Below are 8,712 nucleotides of genomic sequence, written 5' to 3' on the forward strand. Positions count from 1 at the left end.
TGAAAATCGGGTGGCATTGACTATCGATTGTGAGTTGAAAACCGAGTGGTATTGACTCGACTGTGAATTAAAAACCGGGTGGCATTGACCATCGATTGTGAGTTGAAAACTGGATGGCATTGACTATCGCTTGTGAGTTGAAAATCGGGTGGTACTGGCTACTGTGTCTGCATTTAGATAGTTGACTAGCAATTGTGACTGGATTTAGGCAGCTGAGGTATGACTCGATGTAGATAGTTGGTTAGTGACTGTGATTGAATTCATATTTTTGATTATTGGTTGTAACTGCATTTAGATAGCTGATTATCCATTTTGACTGGATTTAGATACCTGGTTATCGATTGTGATTGGATTTGGATGGTTGATTGTCCATTATGTTGGATTTAGACAGTTGATTATCGATTGTGACTGGATATAGATTGTTGTTTGTCGCTTGTGATTGGATTTAGATGGTTGATTATCAATTGTGACTGGATTTAGACAGTTGATTATCGATTGTGACTGTATTTAGATGGTTGATTATCGATTGTGACTAGATTTAGATGGCTGGTTATCGATTGTGATTGGATTTAGATGGTTGATTATCGATTGTGACTCGATTTAGACAGTTGATTATCGATTGTGACTGGATTTACATGGTTGGTTAGTGACTGTGATTGAATTTAGTTGGTTGATTATCGATTGTGACTGTATTTAGATGGTTGATTATCGATTGTGACTAGATTTAGATGGCTGGTTATCGATTGTGATTGGATTTAAATGGTTGATTATCGATTGTGACTCGATTTAGACAGTTGATTATCGATTGTGACTGGATTTACATGGTTGGTTAGTGACTGTGATTGAATTTAGTTGGTTGATTATCGATTGTGACTGTATTTAGATAGTTGATTATCGATTGTGACTAGATTTAGATGGCTGGTTATCGATTGTGATTGGATTTAAATGGTTGATTATCAATTGTGACTCGATTTAGACAGTTGATTATCGATTGTGACTGGATTTACATGGTTGGTTAGTGACTATGATTGAATTTATATATAGATAATTGATTTTCGATTGTGTCTGGATTTTGAGAATTGACTAGAAGTTCGGATTTGTTTTTAGAAGACTGTAAGATGGGGTGATTCATGAAGAGTTGATTATCGGTTGGGATTGGATTAATTTACTGACTGTCTGTTATATACGCATCGTTTGTGATTTGGAGAGTTCATTAAAAGGATGGAATTTGTTGTATGAGTTGACCATCGGATGGGATAGGGTGTGCAGAACCGAGTACGTTACACAGTCATCATTTGGGACCTGTTCTGGAGATCACACAGGTAGGCTGAGATCAGTTTAGGAAAGTTGACTTCCTCACATTTTTCTGGAATGTGTCCTTCTTATAACTCTGACTGTTATACACACGTCGGCTGTGATCAGTTTTTGGGGATTTGACAGTTATTCACAAGCCGGTTGCAATCAGTTGTTGGGGATCTGACAGTTATTCACACGCCGGTTGCGATCAGTTGTTGGGGATCTGACTGTTATACACACTTCGGTTGCAATCAGTTGGTGGGGATCTGACAGTTATACACACGCCGGTTGCAATCAGTTGTTGGGGATCTGACAGTTATACAGTCGTAGGTTGTGATCAGTTGTTATGGATCGGACTGTTATTCACATGCTGGTTGCGATCAGTTGTTGGGGATCTGACAGTTATACAGTCGTAGGTTGTGATCAGTTGTTCGGATCGGACTGTTATTCACATGCTGGTTGCGATCAGTTGTTGGGGATCTGACAGTTATACAGTCGTAGGTTGTGATCAGTTGTTGGGGATCCGACTGTTATTCACACGCCGGTTGCGATCAGTTGTTGGGGATCTGACAGTTATACACAGGTCGGTTGCAATCAGTTGTTGGGGATCTGACAGTTATACACAAGTCGGTTGTGATCAGTTGTTATGGATCGGACTGTTATACACACATCGGCTGTGATCAGTTGTTGGTGATCTGACTGTTATACACACGTGGGTTGCGACCAGTTGTTGGGGATTTTGCTGTTAAACACTCGTCGGCTGTGATCAGTTGTTGGCAATCTGAGTGTTGTACACAGTCGGTGGTGATCAGTTGTTGGTGATCTGACAGTTATACAGTCGTAGGTTGTGATCAGTTGTTATGGATCGGACTGTTATTCACATGCCGGTTGCGATCAGTTGTTGGGGATCTGACAGTTATACACACGCCGGTTGCAATCAGTTGTTGGAGATCTGACAGTTATACAGTCGTAGGTTGTGATCAGTTGTTCGGATCGGACTGTTATTCACATGCCGGTTGCGATCAGTTGTTGGGGATCTGACAGTTATACACACGCCGGTTGCAATCAGTTGTTGGAGATCTGACAGTTATACACACGCCGGTTGCAATCAGTTGTTGGTGATCTGACAGTTATACACATGTCGGTTGTGATCAGTTGTTGGTGATCTGACTGTTATACACACGTGGGTTGCCATCAGTTGTTGGGGATTTGGCTGTTATACACTCGTCGGTTGTGAATATTTGTTGGCAATCTGACTGTTGTACACACGTCGGTTGTGATCAGTTATTGGCGATCTGACTGTTATTTACACGTCGGTTATGACCAGTTCTGCAGAGCTGACTGCTATACATTCGTCATCCGAAATCAGTGGCGGACTCTTCGGTTGTGATCAGTTTTAGAGATGTGGCTGCCTGTTATACACTCGTCGGTTGTGATCAATTTACGACAGCTGTCGCTCTGTTATACAATCGTCAACCATCCGATTGTTTGTCGTACATTCCTCCTTCACGACCAGGGTTGTAGCGGTGTCCATTACATACTCATCGGTTGGGGTAGATTTGAATGGCTTTGTCATTAAAATAATTGAAAAACAAATGCTTCAAAGACTGCTGTTGACTGGCCTTCACCAGTTATTCTGCCATAGCAACGACCCCAACACGTGTCATGGTTTCATCTCTAACACAACCCTACACAACCCGGCACATGCTGTCGAGCAGTTAAAACAGTCATCTTTATCATGCATTGTAAGTCACATTTTCCATCGTGCCTGGGAATGCAATTGATTGTTGATCAATACAGGAGCGAAAACGTTTCAATTGTTTTTTGTCCGTCTCATAATAGTCCCACTTCGCCATGAAAGCGTTTCAACCACTGTTGTCATATCGGATATTTTCCTGTGTGTGGATTTTTTTTACAGTGTGTCCTAGGTCCGTGGCAATATAATGTCGTCGTGTGCCGGTCTGTTGTCGCCTAAAACGAAAACATTGGTTCAGTTGAGTTCTGAATCAAGCTGTATCCAAATTATATCGCGCGAGGATATAAAAAATAACGATTGTGGGTTACGATCTTTAATATTAAAACGTGCTGAGACAATGTTTGCGTAGCTATTAGACATTAGAGCTACTGTCATCGATGTGGCGGCGGCAAACAAAACACTACACGCTGGACGGCGTTCATCGTAGTTTCCAGGCAATGTTTTTTTGCAACTCGCGCGAACAGAGTCTGATATATGCCACCCTTACAAACGCGTAGTCACAACAGGCAATGTAACAGATGGCATATCAACCGAAGCGTCGACAATATTTATAGTGGCCTTTCAAACGCCATATTGTGCCTCAGGCCGTGGCAGTATTATTCCACAAGAGCGAGCAGACAGCCAGGAAACTGCACTCCACATTACAGGAATGCTATCTAGAATGCATGGTATATAGGACTGTAATGACATGTCGGTTGAGCGGTTCGATGTAAAAGCAAGGTACGAAAGGGATCGTGTACAGAAATGTACTAGACGTCATAACAAATCTCTACGAATAATCAGGACTGCAAGAGTCTATCTGGTATCAGTTTTATGAAAACGTAGTTTCGTTTGTATCCAAAAAGTACAAGGATAGCCATTGTATTAGTGAAGAACATGTAAGCTAGAAATGAGGCAACAGGTCATATGCACTCTGATAATAAAGGAACAGTTGGCATCAATGACATCGAGTTAAGCGACCGCGCTTATTCGTGGCCAGTAAGCTAGAAATATTTTACACCTCACGCTTTCAGGCCGAAGGAGTATGTTGAAATGGCCCAGGTTGTCACCATCTTTGAATATATGGAAAGGAAATTCATGACCTTTCACGATGATCATTGTATCTATGCGTCAAAACAGACATTCGTATACCAACCGTCAACTAGAAGGACGTCCTCGGTCAGTAATTGCAAGGGCTATTCCCAAAAGGACGTTTAATACAAACCACCAAATAACTAAGAAAGTACATAAAGTACGAAAGTAGGACGGAATCATGCAAGAGAAGCATTCAGCAGTTTTTAATGATGTTGGAAAAAAGTAAGGAATGTTCTAGGCGAATGAGTAAATCAGTATTCAATCCGTGTGCCGTGCTAATATATGAGTTATATAATATCAGAACATGTATTTCATACATTGTTATTCACAAATGTGCCTTTTTGACCTTTTTAAGGTCTATCCTTGTAACAATTTGTATCCTTGTAACAATTTGCATCCCCGCATTAACTTGCATATTGATCACCTTAATTTGCAAAACTAGCTATATTCCCTTATTTATATTTGTGCAACTTAGTTAATTAACCGGTTTTTGTTGTTAAATATGAAGCAAGCGGCTCTATTATATGCCCGATTTCACACCAACCGATAACTGGACGACTGATTATTGTGAATAGGGTCTGGGTTGGGCAGAGTCATCAGATTTTTATTAACTTTACAACGGTTCGATGGAATGGTTATTTCCTAGAGTAATTAATTAATTATCATTTTATGGTTGATTAATTATAATTTGGAATCTACCGGCACTATTGATCAAAGTCACGGAATTGCGGTTTGGACTACAACCCTATAGCGATGTACGTTTGTTGGCGTGACGTTCTACTTGGGCCGTTGATTGGTAGAGCGAACACGTCACGTGAACTGTGTGTTATCGTTTGCTTCTGTCAAAGATGACGCATGCCACAAACCACGACATTCGTGTTTCCATAACTAATATTCTCCTTTGTAGGCCATGTTCGTGTTAAACTCTCAAACGATATCAGACGTCGAAGATGACCGAAGTTGCTCACGTTTCCAGGTGTAAAGAGCGGCGGTAGAATCAACGTCCAGATCATTCACTTACGACAAGAGAAAACAAACAAACAAACAAAAAATAAAAACAAAACAAAACAAAACAAACAAGCAAACAAAACAAACAAACCAAAAAAGAATTAATTACTATGAACAGCTCTTCTCAATATTCAAAAGCAGCGTGAAAAACGTATCAGTGACACCTCTCATGAACATGAATGGCCCATAACGCATAAGGTTTTCCTGCTTGTGTTCATAGATGGAATAACCTGTGCCTATTGGCTAATGACTAACCTGTCTGGCAAACAAACATAACCAACATTAATGTACGAGTCATGCCTATCCGACACTATTCATTCTTCTGCTGAAATACTTGGGCGCAGCATTATGGTGGTGGAAAACCGGGCAGAGCCCGGGGAAAGCCCACAAAAGGCTGGAATAAGCCGCAAATAAAACGGCATGTTAACAATTTAATTAAGGTCGGAAAATTTCACAACCAAAATAAATAGTGCCGTTTGAATTACTTGGGTTGTATAACAGAGCTTATAGCTAGTTATCCTGAAAAGGATGAACTTAAATGCATTGGCTGAAAACGGACTACTGGATGTAAAACTATATAACTTGGAACAGAGATACCTGACAAAAACGCGGACCTGAATCGAATAACCTCGAACGATTCCGAGACATATACACAAACCGGTGAGTGGCGAAAACTGTCGAGGTATAACGAAGTGACTCGGATATTTCCGACGCACTCGGCGAATTATTACATTGATTGGTTTTACACAATTCGCCTTTTATCCCGTCAGGCCGTGACGCTTCACGGTATGTGCACAGAGTTGTGTAACTGAGACATCAAAGACTTACTGCAGCCGTGAATCGACTACGTAATCGAGTGCGGAGAGACTAGATAGAAGGAACAAAAACGCGCAAATACACTTCTGCTCTAAAACCGCTTGCCTCATGATGTCCATTTAAGTCGATATACAGGCCTGCCGTACAATTATTGTTTCCAGCTCACGCTTTTAGGCGATTTCGGCCCGATTTGATTCCAAATACTTTAATACTTTTCATCAATAATTCGGGTTACTATACTTTTTCATGTTTTCCGAACAAAAATGCAAATTTTTGTCCCAAGGATTGTTCGTTTATTATTAAACTATTTTCTCTGCTTTTAAAATTTTAAAACTAAATTAATTAGTTTATTTATAGAATCGTTTATGTAATTTAAGTATAGTAGGAGGAGCTCACTGTTATCATTTAAAACGTTTAAATTTAATTTTGATCAAAAACATACTTTTTAATACCATATCATAGAATTTACATATTTGGGACATCACCAAAAGTAAACAGGTTGCCACAAGGAGTATGGCTAGACCGTCCCGAGCGGTGAGTTCGAATCTCAGCGTATCCAGTATTTTTTACTGGTCAGGGAGATAGCTGTTTCTGTGTTGATGTGAGGCAGTTCAGAAGTTAGTCAATACATTAGCAATAGCTCTTGATATTAACCAAGCATTGGTAATTAATGTTGTTTGTAGATGTTGTTAGAGTTGTTTTTTTGCAGTCTTGTAATTAGATCCGGTGTATTATACCAGCACTCTTTCATTATGATCGGCGCATCTGGAGAGTACTAAAATAGCGATTGAAACATGAGCTACTAAACGCTAATGAAACATTAGAAAAGAAAAAAAGACTTTGAGAATCTACTGAATCTGAGTTCTTGATGTGGATTGTGAAACTGAGTATCACTGTCAATGTGTGAAAAATGAATTTACAAAACCCTCACAATTCTGGTATGGATGTTGTATCGTTTTCACTACGCGATGTGCATTGTCAATGCCTCTATACATGCTTTAAAATTCTGAGGGCAGGTAAAAATCAAACAAAGATATCTAGAACACAAAATATCGGGTTTCATGATAGCGAATATGGATTCGTTGACTGGATCGTGACACAAGTCTCTATACGGACGATGACGCGACAAGGTTTGCAGACAGCAAGCTTAGCATGAACAATGCGCGTCGCTGACAGCACTATATTAAACTTATAAAAAATATTTGAAAACTGCAAAGGGACAATGCAATACTTTCAATCATTTACAGGTGCACAGCTTAGGAAATAAACGTTCTTTAATGTTTTTTTCCCATTAAAACAAAAACAAAAATCATTCAGGTATTAAGTATTTTTTTAAACTCTAAAACAAAGTACGTACTTGACTCACATGGCTCAAGTGTTGGCTGGAAAAGGACTTTCAGGACCTTGAGTAATGAGGTCGCGAGTTCGAATCCAGCACTCGCTGTATTTGACTAATACTCTTTGTCAGAAGGTTTCTACCTGGCGAATTTCGTTGACTTACATGCATAAACCTTGCCGCTGCCATATACATGTAGCTTATGTGAAATTTCTGAAGCACAGCGTTAAACCAATTAAATAAATAATTTATATCGCTCAGTGCTGCTACTGTCCCGATGTTTTTAGTAGTTTCATCAAATAGGTAAGTCAACGCTATAGTAGACACCAGTATGGCACTAAGTGTTCATAGTTCTTTCTTGAACTAAGTTCATAAAAGTATCAAGTAGAAAAGAAACTCATTTATCATTATTTCCCGAATTCCGTAGCTGGTGGTGTCTGTAGGCACTGAACACTCCGCACAGTGGTTACTGTCTCTTTCAAGAAGTGCGTTGCTCAAGGTTGCTGTCAGGCACAAAAGCCCTCAACCAGTGTTTACCGTTCTTTCTCAAAACACGTTGCTCGTCGTGTATATTAGACACTAAACTCGACAAAGCGTTTATCTCTCTTTCTCTAAGTGCGATGCTCGTCTTTGCTATAAGGCAATACACTCCAAGCAAGGTTTATTGTTCTTTCTCCAGGTGCACTGCTCGCCGTCGCTATAAGGCGCCAAACTCCACACAGTGCTTGTCGTTCTTCCTTTAAGTGCAGTTTTCTCCTTTGCTATAGGTTCTAGACTCCACGCAGCGTTTATTGTTCTTTCTCTGAGAGTGATTCTCGCCGTTGCTATGAGGCACTAGACTCCACGCAGCGTTTGTTGTCTTTTGCTCCAAAGAGCGTCACTCACCGTTGCTATCATATACTAAACTCCATGCACGTTTCTGTCACGAAGTTACTCACCATGGCTATCAGGTACTAAACTCCATGCACGTTTCTGTCACGAAGTTACTCACCATGGCTATCAGGTACTAAACTCCATGCACGTTTCTGTCACGAAGTTACTCACCATGGCTATCAGGTACTAAACCCCATGCACGTTTCTGTCACGAAGTTACTCACCATGGCTATCAGGTACTAAACCCCATGCACGTTTCTGTCACGAAGTTACTCACCATGGCTATCAGGCACTCCAGTGCATTATCTGGCGTGTTTTCATAAACCTTGCTGTGGGCACAGGGCCCCAATGTGATGTTTTGTATGATCTTGTGTAAGCGTCAAGAAATGAAAAATAGTAAACACATTTGCAAACTACCTCATTGTCGTCGATATTCTAAGTTTGCTTACCATCCTGTAGTCCTATGTATTCATAGAAGATCTACAGAACCTATAATTGCAACTTATGTTTTATTCTTGTTTTTTTTGAATTGCAGGTTTAGGAAGGAATACTT

The sequence above is a fragment of the Liolophura sinensis genome, chromosome 12, assembly GCF_032854445.1.
Source record: "Liolophura sinensis isolate JHLJ2023 chromosome 12, CUHK_Ljap_v2, whole genome shotgun sequence".
Classification (NCBI taxonomy): Eukaryota; Metazoa; Mollusca; class Polyplacophora; order Chitonida; family Chitonidae; genus Liolophura; species Liolophura sinensis.